This window comes from Ranitomeya imitator, chromosome 1 (assembly GCF_032444005.1).
Source record: "Ranitomeya imitator isolate aRanImi1 chromosome 1, aRanImi1.pri, whole genome shotgun sequence".
Lineage (NCBI taxonomy): Eukaryota > Metazoa > Chordata > Amphibia > Anura > Dendrobatidae > Ranitomeya > Ranitomeya imitator.
In genome coordinates, this window is record NC_091282.1 from 829,454,574 (window position 1) to 829,472,959 (window position 18,386).

The 18,386-nt window shown below is 48.1% G+C and overlaps 5 pseudogenes; all 5 read left to right on the forward strand.

Annotated features, from left to right (window-relative positions):
• Positions 1-7,981: 7,981 nt before the first annotated feature.
• On the forward strand, positions 7,982-8,100 carry LOC138659824 (5S ribosomal RNA; annotated as a pseudogene).
• Positions 8,101-8,957: 857 nt separating this feature from the next.
• LOC138659825 (5S ribosomal RNA) lies at positions 8,958-9,076 on the forward strand (annotated as a pseudogene).
• Positions 9,077-11,303: 2,227 nt separating this feature from the next.
• Positions 11,304-11,422, forward strand: LOC138659183 (5S ribosomal RNA; annotated as a pseudogene).
• A 4,084-nt stretch (positions 11,423-15,506) lies between these two features.
• Positions 15,507-15,625, forward strand: LOC138659826 (5S ribosomal RNA; annotated as a pseudogene).
• Positions 15,626-18,047: 2,422 nt separating this feature from the next.
• LOC138659828 (5S ribosomal RNA) lies at positions 18,048-18,166 on the forward strand (annotated as a pseudogene).
• The last annotated feature ends 220 nt before the right edge of the window (positions 18,167-18,386 follow it).

An 18,386-nucleotide genomic window follows, 5' to 3' on the forward strand; every position in this document is an offset into this window, starting at 1 on the left:
CTGCCTTCGTCAGATCACAAATGCAAAGTAGCTTGAGGCTGGGCAAGTATCAGCTTGGTAGACTGGCAGGGAATCCCTGGCACGGTTCCCACATTGTTTTGTTTTTATCAAAGCTTACACTTACGATTTTTTCCACTTGAAAAGACCCGCACAGGTGCTAACTGTCTGTCAATGGCCACTCTAAGCTGAATGTGCCTGCCCTCGTCAGATCGCAAATGCAAAGCAGCTTGAGGCTGGGCAAGTACCAGCATGGGAGACTGGCTGGGAATCCCTGGTGCCATTGACGTTTCTTTTTTTTTCATCAAAGCTTACCCTTACGATTCTATTCCTCTTGAAAAGGCCCGCAGAGTTGCTCACTATCTGTCAATGGCCACTCTAAGCTGAATGTGCCTGCTCTCGTCAGATCGCAAATGCTAAGCAGCTTGAGGCTGGGCAAGTACCAGCATGGGAGACTGGCTGGGAATCCCTGGTACCGTTGACGTGCTTTTTGATTTTATCAAAGCTTACCCTTACGATTTTTTTCCGCTTGAAAAGACCCGCACTGGTGCTAACGATCTGTCAATGGTCACTCTAAGCTGAATGTGCCTGCCCTCGTCAGATCGCAAATGCAAAGCAGCTTGAGGCTGGGCAAGTACCAGCATGGGAGACTGGCTGGGAATCCCTGGTACCGTTGACGTGCTTTTTGTTTTTATCAAAGCTTACCCTTACGATTTTTTTCCGCTTGAAAAGACCCGCACTGGTGCTAACTATCTGTCAACGGTCACTCTAAGCTGAATGTGCCTGCCCTCGTCAGATCGCAAATGCAAAGCAGCTTGAGGCTGGGCAAGTACCAGCATGGGAGACTGGCTGGGAATCCCTGGTACCGTTGACATGCTTTTTAGTTTTCATCAAAGCTTTGCATTACGATTCTCTTCCTCTTGAAAAAACTTGCGGAGTTGCTAACAATTCATCAATGGCCGCACTAAGCTCAATGTTCCTGCCTTCGTCAGATCACAAATGCAAAGTAGCTTGAGGCTGGGCAAGTATCAGCTTGGTAGACTGGCAGGGAATCCCTGGCACGGTTCCCACATTGTTTTGTTTTTATCAAAGCTTACACTTACGATTTTTTCCGCTTGAAAAGACCCGCACAGGTGCTAACTGTCTGTCAATGGCCACTCTAAGCTGAATGTGCCTGCCCTCGTCAGATCGCAAATGCAAAGCAGCTTGAGGCTGGGCAAGTACCAGCATGGGAGACTGGCTGGGAATCCCTGGTGCCATTGACGTTTCTTTTTTTTTCATCAAAGCTTACCCTTACGATTCTATTCCTCTTGAAAAGGCCCGCAGAGTTGCTCACTATCTGTCAATGGCCACTCTAAGCTGAATGTGCCTGCTCTCGTCAGATCGCAAATGCTAAGCAGCTTGAGGCTGGGCAAGTACCAGCATGGGAGACTGGCTGGGAATCCCTGGTACCGCTGACGTGCTTTTTGTTTTTATCAAAGCTTACCCTTACGATTTTTTTCCGCTTGAAAAGACCCGCACTGGTGCTAACGATCTGTCAATGGTCACTCTAAGCTGAATGTGCCTGCCCTCGTCAGATCACAAATGCAAAGCAGCTTGAGGCTGGGCAAGTACCAGCATGGGAGACTGGCTGGGAATCCCTGGTACCGTTGACGTGCTTTTTGTTTTTATCAAAGCTTACCCTTACGATTTTTTTCCGCTTGAAAAGACCCGCACTGGTGCTAACTATCTGTCAACGGTCACTCTAAGCTGAATGTGCCTGCCCTCGTCAGATCGCAAATGCAAAGCAGCTTGAGGCTGGGCAAGTACCAGCATGGGAGACTGGCTGGGAATCCCTGGTACCGTTGACATGCTTTTTAGTTTTCATCAAAGCTTTGTATTACGATTCTCTTCCTCTTGAAAAAACTTGCGGAGTTGCTAACAATCCATCAATGGCCGCACTAAGCTCAATGTTCCTGCCTTCGTCAGATCACAAATGCAAAGTAGCTTGAGGCTGGGCAAGTATCAGCTTGGTAGACTGGCAGGGAATCCCTGGCACGGTTCCCACATTGTTTTGTTTTTATCAAAGCTTACACTTACGATTTTTTCCGCTTGAAAAGACCCGCACAGGTGCTAACTGTCTGTCAATGGCCACTCTAAGCTGAATGTGCCTGCCCTCGTCAGATCGCAAATGCAAAGCAGCTTGAGGCTGGGCAAGTACCAGCATGGGAGACTGGCTGGGAATCCCTGGTGCCATTGACGTTTCTTTTTTTTTCATCAAAGCTTACCCTTACGATTCTATTCCTCTTGAAAAGGCCCGCAGAGTTGCTCACTATCTGTCAATGGCCACTCTAAGCTGAATGTGCCTGCTCTCGTCAGATCGCAAATGCTAAGCAGCTTGAGGCTGGGCAAGTACCAGCATGGGAGACTGGCTGGGAATCCCTGGTACCGCTGACGTGCTTTTTGTTTTTATCAAAGCTTACCCTTACGATTTTTTTCCGCTTGAAAAGACCCGCACTGGTGCTAACGATCTGTCAATGGTCACTCTAAGCTGAATGTGCCTGCCCTCGTCAGATCACAAATGCAAAGCAGCTTGAGGCTGGGCAAGTACCAGCATGGGAGACTGGCTGGGAATCCCTGGTACCGTTGACGTGCTTTTTGTTTTTATCAAAGCTTACCCTTACGATTTTTTTCCGCTTGAAAAGACCCGCACTGGTGCTAACTATCTGTCAACGGTCACTCTAAGCTGAATGTGCCTGCCTTCGTCAGATCGCAAATGCAAAGCAGCTTGAGGCTGGGCAAGTACCAGCATGGGAGACTGGCTGGGAATCCCTGGTACCGTTGACATGCTTTTTAGTTTTCATCAAAGCTTTGTATTACGATTCTCTTCCTCTTGAAAAAACTTGCGGAGTTGCTAACAATCCATCAATGGCCGCACTAAGCTCAATGTTCCTGCCTTCGTCAGATCACAAATGCAAAGTAGCTTGAGGCTGGGCAAGTATCAGCTTGGTAGACTGGCAGGGAATCCCTGGCACGGTTCCCACATTGTTTTGTTTTTATCAAAGCTTACACTTACGATTTTTTCCGCTTGAAAAGACCCGCACAGGTGCTAACTGTCTGTCAATGGCCACTCTAAGCTGAATGTGCCTGCCCTCGTCAGATCGCAAATGCAAAGCAGCTTGAGGCTGGGCAAGTACCAGCATGGGAGACTGGCTGGGAATCCCTGGTGCCATTGACGTTTCTTTTTTTTTCATCAAAGCTTACCCTTACGATTCTATTCCTCTTGAAAAGGCCCGCAGAGTTGCTCACTATCTGTCAATGGCCACTCTAAGCTGAATGTGCCTGCTCTCGTCAGATCGCAAATGCTAAGCAGCTTGAGGCTGGGCAAGTACCAGCATGGGAGACTGGCTGGGAATCCCTGGTACCGCTGACGTGCTTTTTGTTTTTATCAAAGCTTACCCTTACGATTTTTTTCCGCTTGAAAAGACCCGCACTGGTGCTAACGATCTGTCAATGGTCACTCTAAGCTGAATGTGCCTGCCCTCGTCAGATCGCAAATGCAAAGCAGCTTGAGGCTGGGCAAGTACCAGCATGGGAGACTGGCTGGGAATCCCTGGTGCCGTTGACGTGCTTTTTGTTTTTATCAAAGCTTACCCTTACGATTTTTTTCCGCTTGAAAAGACCCGCACTGGTGCTAACTATCTGTCAACGGTCACTCTAAGCTGAATGTGCCTGCCCTCGTCAGATCGCAAATGCAAAGCAGCTTGAGGCTGGGCAAGTACCAGCATGGGAGACTGGCTGGGAATCCCTGGTACCGTTGACGTGCTTTTTGTTTTTATCAAAGCTTACCCTTACGATTTTTTTCCGCTTGAAAAGACCCGCACTGGTGCTAACTATCTGTCAACGGTCACTCTAAGCTGAATGTGCCTGCCCTCGTCAGATCGCAAATGCAAAGCAGCTTGAGGCTGGGCAAGTACCAGCATGGGAGACTGGCTGGGAATCCCTGGTACCGTTGACGTGCTTTTTGTTTTTATCAAAGCTTACCCTTACGATTTTTTTCCGCCTGAAAAGACCCGCACTGGTGCTAACTATCTGTCAACGGTCACTCTAAGCTGAATGTGCCTGCCCTCGTCAGATCGCAAATGCAAAGCAGCTTGAGGCTGGGCAAGTACCAGCATGGGAGACTGGCTGGGAATCCCTGGTACCGTTAACGTGCTTTTTGTTTTTATCAAAGCTTACCCTTACGATTTTTTGCCGCTTGAAAAGACCCAAATTTGTGCTACAGACCTATCTGTCAATTACTTCTTTATTCTGAATGGGCCTGCCCTCATCAGATCGCAAATGCTGAGCTACTTGAGGCTGGGCAAGTACCAGCATGGGAGACTGGCTGGGAATTCCTGGTACCGTTGACATGCTTTTTAGTTTTCATCAAAGCTTTGTATTACGATTCTCTTCCTCTTGAAAAAACTTGCGGAGTTGCTAACAATCCATCAATGGCCGCACTAAGCTCAATGTTCCTGTCTTCGTCAGATCACAAATGCAAAGTAGCTTGAGGCTGGGCAAGTATCAGCTTGGTAGACTGGCAGGGAATCCCTGGCACGGTTCCCACATTGTTTTGTTTTTATCAAAGCTTACACTTACGATTTTTTCCGCTTGAAAAGACCCGCACAGGTGCTAACTGTCTGTCAATGGCCACTCTAAGCTGAATGTGCCTGCCCTCGTCAGATCGCAAATGCAAAGCAGCTTGAGGCTGGGCAAGTACCAGCATGGGAGACTGGCTGGGAATCCCTGGTGCCATTGACGTTTCTTTTTTTTTCATCAAAGCTTACCCTTACGATTCTATTCCTCTTGAAAAGGCCCGCAGAGTTGCTCACTATCTGTCAATGGCCACTCTAAGCTGAATGTGCCTGCTCTCGTCAGATCGCAAATGCTAAGCAGCTTGAGGCTGGGCAAGTACCAGCATGGGAGACTGGCTGGGAATCCCTGGTACCGTTGACGTGCTTTTTGTTTTTATCAAAGCTTACCCTTACGATTTTTTTCCGCTTGAAAAGACCCGCACTGGTGCTAATTATCTGTCAACGGTCACTCTAAGCTGAATGTGCCTGCCCTCTTCAGATCGCAAATGCAAAGCAGCTTGAGGCTGGGCAAGTACCAGCATGGGAGACTGGCTGGGAATCCCTGGTACCGTTGATGTGCTTTTTGTTTTTATCAAAGCTTACCCTTACGATTTTTTTCCGCTTGAAAAGACCCGCACTGGTGCTAACTATCTGTCAACGGTCACTCTAAGCTGAATGTGCCTGCCCTCGTCAGATCGCAAATGCAAAGCAGCTTGAGGCTGGGCAAGTACCAGCATGGGAGACTGGCTGGGAATCCCTGGTACCGTTGACGTGCTTTTTGTTTTTATCAAAGCTTACCCTTACGATTTTTTTCCGCTTGAAAAGACCCGCACTGGTGCTAACTATCTGTCAACGGTCACTCTAAGCTGAATGTGCCTGCCCTCGTCAGATCGCAAATGCAAAGCAGCTTGAGGCTGGGCAAGTACCAGCATGGGAGACTGGCTGGGAATCCCTGGTACCGTTGACATGCTTTTTAGTTTTCATCAAAGCTTTGTATTACGATTCTCTTCCTCTTGAAAAAACTTGCGGAGTTGCTAACAATCCATCAATGGCCGCACTAAGCTCAATGTTCCTGCCTTCGTCAGATCACAAATGCAAAGTAGCTTGAGACTGGGCAAGTATCAGCTTGGTAGACTGGCAGGGAATCCCTGGCACGGTTCCCACATTGTTTTGTTTTTATCAAAGCTTACACTTACGATTTTTTCCGCTTGAAAAGACCCGCACAGGTGCTAACTGTCTGTCAATGGCCACTCTAAGCTGAATGTGCCTGCCCTCGTCAGATAGCAAATGCAAAGCAGCTTGAGGCTGGGCAAGTACCAGCATGGGAGACTGGCTGGGAATCCCTGGTGCCATTGACGTTTCTTTTTTTTTCATCAAAGCTTACCCTTACGATTCTATTCCTCTTGAAAAGGCCCGCAGAGTTGCTCACTATCTGTCAATGGCCACTCTAAGCTGAATGTGCCTGCTCTCGTCAGATCGCAAATGCTAAGCAGCTTGAGGCTGGGCAAGTACCAGCATGGGAGACTGGCTGGGAATCCCTGGTACCGCTAACGTGCTTTTTGTTTTTATCAAAGCTTACCCTTACGATTTTTTTCCGCTTGAAAAGACCCGCACTGGTGCTAACGATCTGTCAATGGTCACTCTAAGCTGAATGTGCCTGCCCTCGTCAGATCGCAAATACAAAGCAGCTTGAGGCTGGGCAAGTACCAGCATGGGAGACTGGCTGGGAATCCCTGGTACCGTTGACGTGCTTTTTGTTTTTATCAAAGCTTACCCTTACGATTTTTTTCCGCTTGAAAAGACCCGCACTGGTGCTAACTATCTGTCAACGGTCACTCTAAGCTGAATGTGCCTGCCCTCGTCAGATCGCAATTGCAAAGCAGCTTGAGGCTGGGCAAGTACCAGCATGGGAGACTGGCTGGGAATCCCTGGTACCGTTGACGTGCTTTTTGTTTTTATCAAAGCTTACCCTTACGATTTTTTTCCGCTTGAAAAGACCCGCACTGGTGCTAACTATCTGTCAACGGTCACTCTAAGCTGAATGTGCCTGCCCTCGTCAGATCGCAAATGCAAAGCAGCTTGAGGCTGGGCAAGTACCAGCATGGGAGACTGGCTGGGAATCCCTGGTACCGTTGACGTGCTTTTTGTTTTTATCAAAGCTTACCCTTACGATTTTTTTCCGCTTGAAAAGACCCGCACTGGTGCTAACTATCTGTTAACGGTCACTCTAAGCTGAATGTGCCTGCCCTCGTCAGATCGCAAATGCAAAGCAGCTTGAGGCTGGGCAAGTACCAGCATGGGAGACTGGCTGGGAATCCCTGGTACCGTTAACGTGCTTTTTGTTTTTATCAAAGCTTACCCTTACGATTTTTTGCCGCTTGAAAAGACCCAAATTTGTGCTACAGACCTATCTGTCAATTACTTCTTTATGCTGAATGGGCCTGCCCTCGTCAGATCGCATATGCTGAGCTACTTGAGGCTGGGCAAGTACCAGCATGGGAGACTGGCTGGGAATTCCTGGTACCGTTGACATGCTTTTTAGTTTTCATCAAAGCTTTGTATTACGATTCTCTTCCTCTTGAAAAAACTTGCGGAGTTGCTAACAATCCATCAATGGCCGCACTAAGCTCAATGTTCCTGCCTTCGTCAGATCACAAATGCAAAGTAGCTTGAGGCTGGGCAAGTATCAGCTTGGTAGACTGGCAGGGAATCCCTGGCACGGTTCCCACATTGTTTTGTTTTTATCAAAGCTTACACTTACGATTTTTTCCGCTTGAAAAGACCCGCACAGGTGCTAACTGTCTGTCAATGGCCACTCTAAGCTGAATGTGCCTGCCCTCGTCAGATCGCAAATGCAAAGCAGCTTGAGGCTGGGCAAGTACCAGCATGGGAGACTGGCTGGGAATCCCTGGTGCCATTGACGTTTCTTTTTTTTTCATCAAAGCTTACCCTTACGATTCTATTCCTCTTGAAAAGGCCCGCAGAGTTGCTCACTATCTGTCAATGGCCACTCTAAGCTGAATGTGCCTGCTCTCGTCAGATCGCAAATGCTAAGCAGCTTGAGGCTGGGCAAGTACCAGCATGGGAGACTGGCTGGGAATCCCTGGTACCGTTGACGTGCTTTTTGTTTTTATCAAAGCTTACCCTTACGATTTTTTTCCGCTTGAAAAGACCCGCACTGGTGCTAACGATCTGTCAATGGTCACTCTAAGCTGAATGTGCCTGCCCTCGTCAGATCGCAAATGCAAAGCAGCTTGAGGCTGGGCAAGTACCAGCATGGGAGACTGGCTGGGAATCCCTGGTACCGTTGACGTGCTTTTTGTTTTTATCAAAGCTTACCCTTACGATTTTTTTCCGCTTGAAAAGACCCGCACTGGTGGTAACTATCTGTCAACGGTCACTCTAAGCTGAATGTGCCTGCCCTCGTCAGATCGCAAATGCAAAGCAGCTTGAGGCTGGGCAAGTACCAGCATGGGAGACTGGCTGGGAATCCCTGGTACCGTTGACATGCTTTTTAGTTTTCATCAAAGCTTTGTATTACGATTCTCTTCCTCTTGAAAAAACTTGCGGAGTTGCTAACAATCCATCAATGGCCGCACTAAGCTCAATGTTCCTGCCTTCGTCAGATCACAAATGCAAAGTAGCTTGAGGCTGGGCAAATATCAGCTTGGTAGACTGGCAGGGAATCCCTGGCACGGTTCCCACATTGTTTTGTTTTTATCAAAGCTTACACTTACGATTTTTTCCGCTTGAAAAGACCCGCACAGGTGCTAACTGTCTGTCAATGGCCACTCTAAGCTGAATGTGCCTGCCCTCGTCAGATCGCAAATGCAAAGCAGCTTGAGGCTGGGCAAGTACCAGCATGGGAGACTGGCTGGGAATCCCTGGTGCCATTGACGTTTCTTTTTTTTTCATCAAAGCTTACCCTTACGATTCTATTCCTCTTGAAAAGGCCCGCAGAGTTGCTCACTATCTGTCAATGGCCACTCTAAGCTGAATGTGCCTGCTCTCGTCAGATCGCAAATGCTAAGCAGCTTGAGGCTGGGCAAGTACCAGCATGGGACACTGGCTGGGAATCCCTGGTACCGCTGACGTGCTTTTTGTTTTTATCAAAGCTTACCCTTACGATTTTTTTCCGCTTGAAAAGACCCGCACTGGTGCTAACGATCTGTCAATGGTCACTCTAAGCTGAATGTGCCTGCCCTCGTCAGATCGCAAATGCAAAGCAGCTTGAGGCTGGGCAAGTACCAGCATGGGAGACTGGCTGGGAATCCCTGGTACAGTTGACGTGCTTTTTGTTTTTATCAAAGCTTACCCTTACGATTTTTTTCCGCTTGAAAAGACCCGCACTGGTGCTAACTATCTGTCAACGGTCACTCTAAGCTGAATGTGCCTGCCCTCGTCAGATCGCAAATGCAAAGCAGCTTGAGGCTGGGCAAGTACCAGCATGGGAGACTGGCTGGGAATCCCTGGTACCGTTGACATGCTTTTTAGTTTTCATCAAAGCTTTGTATTACGATTCTCTTCCTCTTGAAAAAACTTGCGGAGTTGCTAACAATCCATCAATGGCCGCACTAAGCTCAATGTTCCTGCCTTCGTCAGATCACAAATGCAAAGTAGCTTGAGGCTGGGCAAGTATCAGCTTGGTAGACTGGCAGGGAATCCCTGGCACGGTTCCCACATTGTTTTGTTTTTATCAAAGCTTACACTTACGATTTTTTCCGCTTGAAAAGACCCGCACAGGTGCTAACTGTCTGTCAATGGCCACTCTAAGCTGAATGTGCCTGCCCTCGTCAGATCGCAAATGCTAAGCAGCTTGAGGCTGGGCAAGTACCAGCATGGGAGACTGGCTGGGAATCCCTGGTACCGTTGACGTGCTTTTTGTTTTTATCAAAGCTTACCCTTACGATTTTTTTCCGCTTGAAAAGACCCGCACTGGTGCTAACTATCTGTCAACGGTCACTCTAAGCTGAATGTGCCTGCCCTCTTCAGATCGCAAATGCAAAGCAGCTTGAGGCTGGGCAAGTACCAGCATGGGAGACTGGCTGGGAATCCCTGGTACCGTTGACGTGCTTTTTGTTTTTATCAAAGCTTACCCTTACGATTTTTTTCCGCTTGAAAAGACCCGCACTGGTGCTAACTATCTGTCAACGGTCACTCTAAGCTGAATGTGCCTGCCCTCGTCAGATCGCAAATGCAAAGCAGCTTGAGGCTGGGCAAGTACCAACATGGGAGACTGGCTGGGAATCCCTGGAACCGTTAACGTGCTTTTTGTTTTTATCAAAGCTTACCCTTACGATTTTTTTCCGCTTGAAAAGACCTGCACTGGTGCTAACTATCTGTCAACGGTCACTCTAAGCTGAATGTGCCTGCCCTCGTCAGATCGCAAATGCAAAGCAGCTTGAGGCTGGGCAAGTACCAGCATGGGAGACTGGCTGGGAATCCCTGGTACCGTTAACGTGCTTTTTGTTTTTATCAAAGCTTACCCTTACGATTTTTTGCCGCTTGAAAAGACCCAAATTTGTGCTACAGACCTATCTGTCAATTACTTCTTTATGCTGAATGGGCCTGCCCTCGTCAGATCGCAAATGCTGAGCTACTTGAGGCTGGGCAAGTACCAGCATGGGAGACTGGCTGGGAATTCCTGGTACCGTTGACATGCTTTTTAGTTTTCATCAAAGCTTTGTATTACGATTCTCTTCCTCTTGAAAAAACTTGCGGAGTTGCTAACAATCCATCAATGGCCGCACTAAGCTCAATGTTCCTGCCTTCGTCAGATCACAAATGCAAAGTAGCTTGAGGCTGGGCAAGTATCAGCTTGGTAGACTGGCAGGGAATCCCTGGCACGGTTCCCACATTGTTTTGTTTTTATCAAAGCTTACACTTACGATTTTTTCCGCTTGAAAAGACCCGCACAGGTGCTAACTGTCTGTTAATGGCCACTCTAAGCTGAATGTGCCTGCCCTCGTCAGATCGCAAATGCAAAGCAGCTTGAGGCTGGGCAAGTACCAGCATGGGAGACTGGCTGGGAATCCCTGGTGCCATTGACGTTTCTTTTTTTTTCATCAAAGCTTACCCTTACGATTCTATTCCTCTTGAAAAGGCCCGCAGAGTTGCTCACTATCTGTCAATGGCCACTCTAAGCTGAATGTCCCTGCTCTCGTCAGATCGCAAATGCTAAGCAGCTTGAGGCTGGGCAAGTACCAGCATGGGAGACTGGCTGGGAACCCCTGGTACCGTTGACGTGCTTTTTGTTTTTATCAAAGCTTACCCTTACGATTTTTTTCCGCTTGAAAAGACCCGCACTGGTGCTAACTATCTGTCAACGGTCACTCTAAGCTGAATGTGCCTGCCCTCTTCAGATCGCAAATGCAAAGCAGCTTGAGGCTGGGCAAGTACCAGCATGGGAGACTGGCTGGGAATCCCTGGTACCGTTGACGTGCTTTTTTTTTTTATCAAAGCTTACCCTTACGATTTTTTTCCGCTTGAAAAGACCCGCACTGGTGCTAACTATCTGTCAACGGTCACTCTAAGCTGAATGTGCCTGCCCTCGTCAGATCGCAAATGCAAAGCAGCTTGAGGCTGGGCAAGTACCAGCATGGGAGACTGGCTGGGAATCCCTGGTACCGTTGACGTGCTTTTTGTTTTTATCAAAGCTTACCCTTACGATTTTTTTCCGCTTGAAAAGACCTGCACTGGTGCTAACTATCTGTCAACGGTCACTCTAAGCTGAATGTGCCTGCCCTCGTCAGATCGCAATTGCAAAGCAGCTTGAGGCTGGGCAAGTACCAGCATGGGAGACTGGCTGGGAATCCCTGGTACCGTTGACATGCTTTTTGTTTTTATCAAAGCTTACCCTTACGATTTTTTTCCGCTTGAAAAGACCCGCACTGGTGCTAACGATCTGTCAACGGTCACTCTAAGCTGAAGACCCAAATTTGTGCTACAGACCTATCTGTCAATTACTTCTTTATGCTGAATGGGCCTGCCCTCGTCAGATCGCAAATGCTGAGCTACTTGAGGCTGGGCAAGTACCAGCATGGGAGACTGGCTGGGAATTCCTGGTACCGTTGACATGCTTTTTAGTTTTCATCAAAGCTTTGTATTACGATTCTCTTCCTCTTGAAAAAACTTGCGGAGTTGCTAACAATCCATCAATGGCCGCACTAAGCTCAATGTTCCTGCCTTCGTCAGATCACAAATGCAAAGTAGCTTGAGGCTGGGCGAGTATCAGCTTGGTAGACTGGCAGGGAATACCTGGCACGGTTCCCACATTGTTTTGTTTTTATCAAAGCTTACACTTACGATTTTTTCCGCTTGAAAAGACCCGCACAGGTGCTAACTGTCTGTCAATGGCCACTCTAAGCTGAATGTGCCTGCCCTCGTCAGATCGCAAATGCAAAGCAGCTTGAGGCTGGGCAAGTACCAGCATGGGAGACTGGCTGGGAATCCCTGGTGCCATTGACGTTTCTTTTTTTTTCATCAAAGCTTACCCTTACGATTCTATTCCTCTTGAAAAGGCCCGCAGAGTTGCTCACTATCTGTCAATGGCCACTCTAAGCTGAATGTGCCTGCTCTCGTCAGATCGCAAATGCTAAGCAGCTTGAGGCTGGGCAAGTACCAGCATGGGAGACTGGCTGGGAATCCCTGGTACCGTTGACGTGCTTTTTGTTATTATCAAAGCTTACCCTTACGATTTTTTTCGCTTGAAAAGACCCGCACTGGTGCTAACTATCTGTCAACGGTCACTCTAAGCTGAATGTGCCTGCCCTCTTCAGATCGCAAATGCTTAGCAGCTTGAGGCTGGGCAAGTACCAGCATGGGAGACTGGCTGGGAATCCCTGGTACCGTTGACGTGCTTTTTGTTTTTATCAAAGCTTACCCTTACGATTTTTTTCCGCTTGAAAAGACCCGCACTGGTGCTAACTATCTGTCAACGGTCACTCTAAGCTGAATGTGCCTGCCCTCGTCAGATCGCAAATGCAAAGCAGCTTGAGGCTGGGCAAGTACCAGCATGGGAGACTGGCTGGGAATCCCTGGTACCGTTGACGTGCTTTTTGTTTTTATCAAAGCTTACCCTTACGATTTTTTTCCGCTTGAAAAGACCCGCACTGGTGCTAACTATCTGTCAACGGTCACTCTAAGCTGAATGTGCCTGCCCTCGTCAGATCGCAAATGCAAAGCAGCTTGAGGCTGGGCAAGTACCAGCATGGGAGACTGGCTGGGAATCCCTGGTACCGTTAACGTGCTTTTTGTTTTTATCAAAGCTTACCCTTACGATTTTTTGCCGCTTGAAAAGACCCAAATTTGTGCTACAGACCTATCTGTCAATTACTTCTTTATGCTGAATGGGCCTGCCCTCGTCAGATCGCAAATGCTGAGCTACTTGAGGCTGGGCAAGTACCAGCATGGGAGACTGGCTGGGAATTCCTGGTACCGTTGACATGCTTTTTAGTTTTCATCATAGCTTTGTATTACGATTCTCTTCCTCTTGAAAAAACTTGCGGAGTTGCTAACAATCCATCAATGGCCGCACTAAGCTCAATGTTCCTGCCTTCGTCAGATCACAAATGCAAAGTAGCTTGAGGCTGGGCAAGTATCAGCTTGGTAGACTGGCAGGGAATCCCTGGCACGGTTCCCACATTGTTTTGTTTTTATCAAAGCTTACACTTACGATTTTTTCCGCTTGAAAAGACCCGCACAGGTGCTAACTGTCTGTTAATGGCCACTCTAAGCTGAATGTGCCTGCCCTCGTCAGATCGCAAATGCAAAGCAGCTTGAGGCTGGGCAAGTACCAGCATGGGAGACTGGCTGGGAATCCCTGGTGCCATTGACGTTTCTTTTTTTTTCATCAAAGCTTACCCTTACGATTCTATTCCTCTTGAAAAGGCCCGCAGAGTTGCTCACTATCTGTCAATGGCCACTCTAAGCTGAATGTGCCTGCTCTCGTCAGATCGCAAATGCTAAGCAGCTTGAGGCTGGGCAAGTACCAGCATGGGAGACTGGCTGGGAATCCCTGGTACCGTTGACGTGCTTTTTGTTTTTATCAAAGCTTACCCTTACGATTTTTTTCCGCTTGAAAAGACCCGCACTGGTGCTAACTATCTGTCAACGGTCACTCTAAGCTGAATGTGCCTGCCCTCTTCAGATCGCAAATGCAAAGCAGCTTGAGGCTGGGCAAGTACCAGCATGGGAGACTGGCTGGGAATCCCTGGTACCGTTGACGTGCTTTTTGTTTTTATCAAAGCTTACCCTTACGATTTTTTTCCGCTTGAAAAGACCCGCACTGGTGCTAACTATCTGTCAACGGTCACTCTAAGCTGAATGTGCCTGCCCTCGTCAGATCGCAAATGCAAAGCAGCTTGAGGCTGGGCAAGTACCAGCATGGGAGACTGGCTGGGAATCCCTGGTACCGTTGACGTGCTTTTTGTTTTTATCAAAGCTTACCCTTACGATTTTTTTCCGCTTGAAAAGACCCGCACTGGTGCTAACTATCTGTCAACGGTCACTCTAAGCTGAATGTGCCTGCCCTCGTCAGATCGCAATTGCAAAGCAGCTTGAGGCTGGGCAAGTACCAGCATGGGAGACTGGCTGGGAATCCCTGGTACCGTTGACGTGCTTTTTGTTTTTATCAAAGCTTACCCTTACGATTTTTTTCCGCTTGAAAAGACCCGCACTGGTGCTAACGATCTGTCAATGGTCACTCTAAGCTGAAGACCCAAATTTGTGCTACAGACCTATCTGTCAATTACTTCTTTATGCTGAATGGGCCTGCCCTCGTCAGATCGCAAATGCTGAGCTACTTGAGGCTGGGCAAGTACCAGCATGGGAGACTGGCTGGGAATTCCTGGTACCGTTGACATGCTTTTTAGTTTTCATCAAAGCTTTGTATTACGATTCTCTTCCTCTTGAAAAAACTTGCGGAGTTGCTAACAATCCATCAATGGCCGCACTAAGCTCAATGTTCCTGCCTTCGTCAGATCACAAATGCAAAGTAGCTTGAGGCTGGGCAAGTATCAGCTTGGTAGACTGGCAGGGAATCCCTGGCACGGTTCCCACATTGTTTTGTTTTTATCAAAGCTTACACTTACGATTTTTTCCGCTTGAAAAGACCCGCACAGGTGCTAACCGTCTGTCAATGGCCACTCTAAGCTGAATGTGCCTGCCCTCGTCAGATCGCAAATGCAAAGCAGCTTGAGGCTGGGCAAGTACCAGCATGGGAGACTGGCTGGGAATCCCTGGTGCCATTGACGTTTCTTTTTTTTTCATCAAAGCTTACCCTTACGATTCTATTCCTCTTGAAAAGGCCCGCAGAGTTGCTCACTATCTGTCAATGGCCACTCTAAGCTGAATGTGCCTGCTCTCGTCAGATCGCAAATGCTAAGCAGCTTGAGGCTGGGCAAGTACCAGCATGGGAGACTGGCTGGGAATCCCTGGTACCGTTGACGTGCTTTTTGTTTTTATCAAAGCTTACCCTTACGATTTTTTTCCGCTTGAAAAGACCCGCACTGGTGCTAACTATCTGTCAACGGTCACTCTAACCTGAATGTGCCTGCCCTCTTCAGATCGCAAATGCTTAGCAGCTTGAGGCTGGGCAAGTACCAGCATGGGAGACTGGCTGGGAATCCCTGGTACCGCTGACGTGCTTTTTGTTTTTATCAAAGCTTACCCTTACGATTTTTTTCCGCTTGAAAAGACCCGCACTGGTGCTAACGATCTGTCAATGGTCACTCTAAGCTGAATGTGCCTGCCCTCGTCAGATCGCAAATGCAAAGCAGCTTGAGGCTGGGCAAGTACCAGCATGGGAGACTGGCTGGGAATCCCTGGTACCGTTGACGTGCTTTTTGTTTTTATCAAAGCTTACCCTTACGATTTTTTTCCGCTTGAAAAGACCCGCACTGGTGCTAACGATCTGTCAACGGTCACTCTAAGCTGAATGTGCCTGCCCTCGTCAGATCGCAAATGCAAAGCAGCTTGAGGCTGGGCAAGTACCAGCATGGGAGACTGGCTGGGAATCCCTGGTACCGTTGACATGCTTTTTAGTTTTCATCAAAGCTTTGTATTACGATTCTCTTCCTCTTGAAAAAACTTGCGGAGTTGCTAACAATCCATCAATGGCCGCACTGAGCTCAATGTTCCTGCCTTCGTCAGATCACAAATGCAAAGTAGCTTGAGGCTGGGCAAGTATCAGCTTGGTAGACTGGCAGGGAATCCCTGGCACGGTTCCCACATTGTTTTGTTTTTATCAAAGCTTACACTTACGATTTTTTCCGCTTGAAAAGACCCGCACAGGTGCTAACTGTCTGTCAATGGCCTCTCTAAGCTGAATGTGCCTGCCCTCGTCAGATCGCAAGTGCAAAGCAGCTTGAGGCTTGGCAAGTACCAGCATGGGAGACTGGCTGGGAATCCCTGGTGCCATTGACGTTTCTTTTTTTTTCATCAAAGCTTACCCTTACGATTCTATTCCTCTTGAAAAGGCCCGCAGAGTTGCTCACTATCTGTCAATGGCCACTCTAAGCTGAATGTGCCAGCTCTCGTCAGATCGCAAATGCTAAGCAGCTTGAGGCTGGGCAAGTACCAGCATGGGACACTGGCTGGGAATCCCTGGTACCGCTGACGTGCTTTTTGTTTTTATCAAAGCTTACCCTTACGATTTTTTTCCGCTTGAAAAGACCCGCACTGGTGCTAACAATCTGTCAATGGTCACTCTAAGCTGAATGTGCCTGCCCTCGTCAGATCGCAAATGCAAAGCAGCTTGAGGCTGGGCAAGTACCAGCATGGGAGACTGGCTGGGAATCCCTGGTACCGTTGACGTGCTTTTTGTTTTTATCAAAGCTTACCCTTACGATTTTTTTCCGCTTGAAAAGACCCGCACTGGTGCTAACTATCTGTCAACGGTCACTCTAAGCTGAATGTGCCTGCCCTCGTCAGATCGCAAATGCAAAGCAGCTTGAGGCTGGGCAAGTACCAGCATGGGAGACTGGCTGGGAATCCCTGGTACCGTTGACGTGCTTTTTGTTTTTATCAAAGCTTACCCTTACGATTTTTTTCCGCTTGAAAAGACCCGCACTGGTGCTAACTATCTGTCAACGGTCACTCTAAGCTGAATGTGCCTGCCCTCGTCAGATCGCTAATGCAAAGCAGCTTGAGGCTGGGCAAGTACCAGCATGGGAGACTGGCTGGGAATCCCTGGTACCGTTAACGTGCTTTTTGTTTTTATCAAAGCTTACCCTTACGATTTTTTGCCGCTTGAAAAGACCCAAATTTGTGCTACAGACCTATCTGTCAATTACTTCTTTATTCTGAATGGGCCTGCCCTCGTCAGATCGCAAATGCTGAGCTACTTGAGGCTGGGCAAGTACCAGCATGGGAGACTGGCTGGGAATTCCTGGTACCGTTGACATGCTTTTTAGTTTTCATCAAAGCTTTGTATTACGATTCTCTTCCTCTTGAAAAAACTTGCGGAGTTGCTAACAATCCATCAATGGCCGCACTAAGCTCAATGTTCCTGCCTTCGTCAGATCACAAATGCAAAGTAGCTTGAGGCTGGGCAAGTATCAGCTTGGTAGACTGGCAGGGAATCCCTGGCACGGTTCCCACATTGTTTTGTTTTTATCAAAGCTTACACTTACGATTTTTTCCGCTTGAAAAGACCCGCACAGGTGCTAACTGTCTGTCAATGGCCACTCTAAGCTGAATGTGCCTGCCCTCGTCAGATCGCAAATGCAAAGCAGCTTGAGGCTGGGCAAGTACCAGCATGGGAGACTGGCTGGGAATCCCTGGTGCCATTGACGTTTCTTTTTTTTTCATCAAAGCTTACCCTTACGATTCTATTCCTCTTGAAAAGGCCCGCAGAGTTGCTCACTATCTGTCAATGGCCACTCTAAGCTGAATGTGCCTGCTCTCGTCAGATCGCAAATGCTAAGCAGCTTGAGGCTGGGCAAGTACCGGCATGGGAGACTGTCTGGGAATCCCTGGTACCGTTGGCGTGCTTTTTGTTTTTATCAAAGCTTACCCTTACGATTTTTTTCCGCTTGAAAAGACCCGCACTGGTGCTAATTATCTGTCAACGGTCACTCTAAGCTGAATGTGCCTGCCCTCTTCAGATCGCAAATGCAAAGCAGCTTGAGGCTGGGCAAGTACCAGCATGGGAGACTGGCTGGGAATCCCTGGTACCGTTGACGTGCTTTTTGTTTTTATCAAAGCTTACCCTTACGATTTTTTTCCGCTTGAAAAGACCCGCACTGGTGCTAACTATCTGTCAACGGTCACTCTAAGCTGAATGTTCCTGCCCTCGTCAGATCGCAAATGCAAAGCAGCTTGAGGCTGGGCAAGTACCAGCATGGGAGACTGGCTGGGAATCCCTGGTACCGTTGACGTGCTTTTTGTTTTTATCAAAGCTTACCCTTACGATTTTTTTCCGCTTGAAAAGACCCGCACTGGTGCTAACTATCTGTCAACGGTCACTCTAAGCTGAATGTGCCTGCCCTCGTCAGATCGCAAATGCAAAGCAGCTTGAGGCTGGGCAAGTACCAGCATGGGAGACTGGCTGGGAATCCCTGGTACCGTTGACATGCTTTTTAGTTTTCATCAAAGCTTTGTATTACGATTCTCTTCCTCTTGAAAAAACTTGCGGAGTTGCTAACAATCCATCAATGGCCGCACTAAGCTCAATGTTCCTGCCTTCGTCAGATCACAAATGCAAAGTAGCTTGAGGCTGGGCAAGTATCAGCTTGGTAGACTGGCAGGGAATCCCTGGCACGGTTCCCACATTGTTTTGTTTTTATCAAAGCT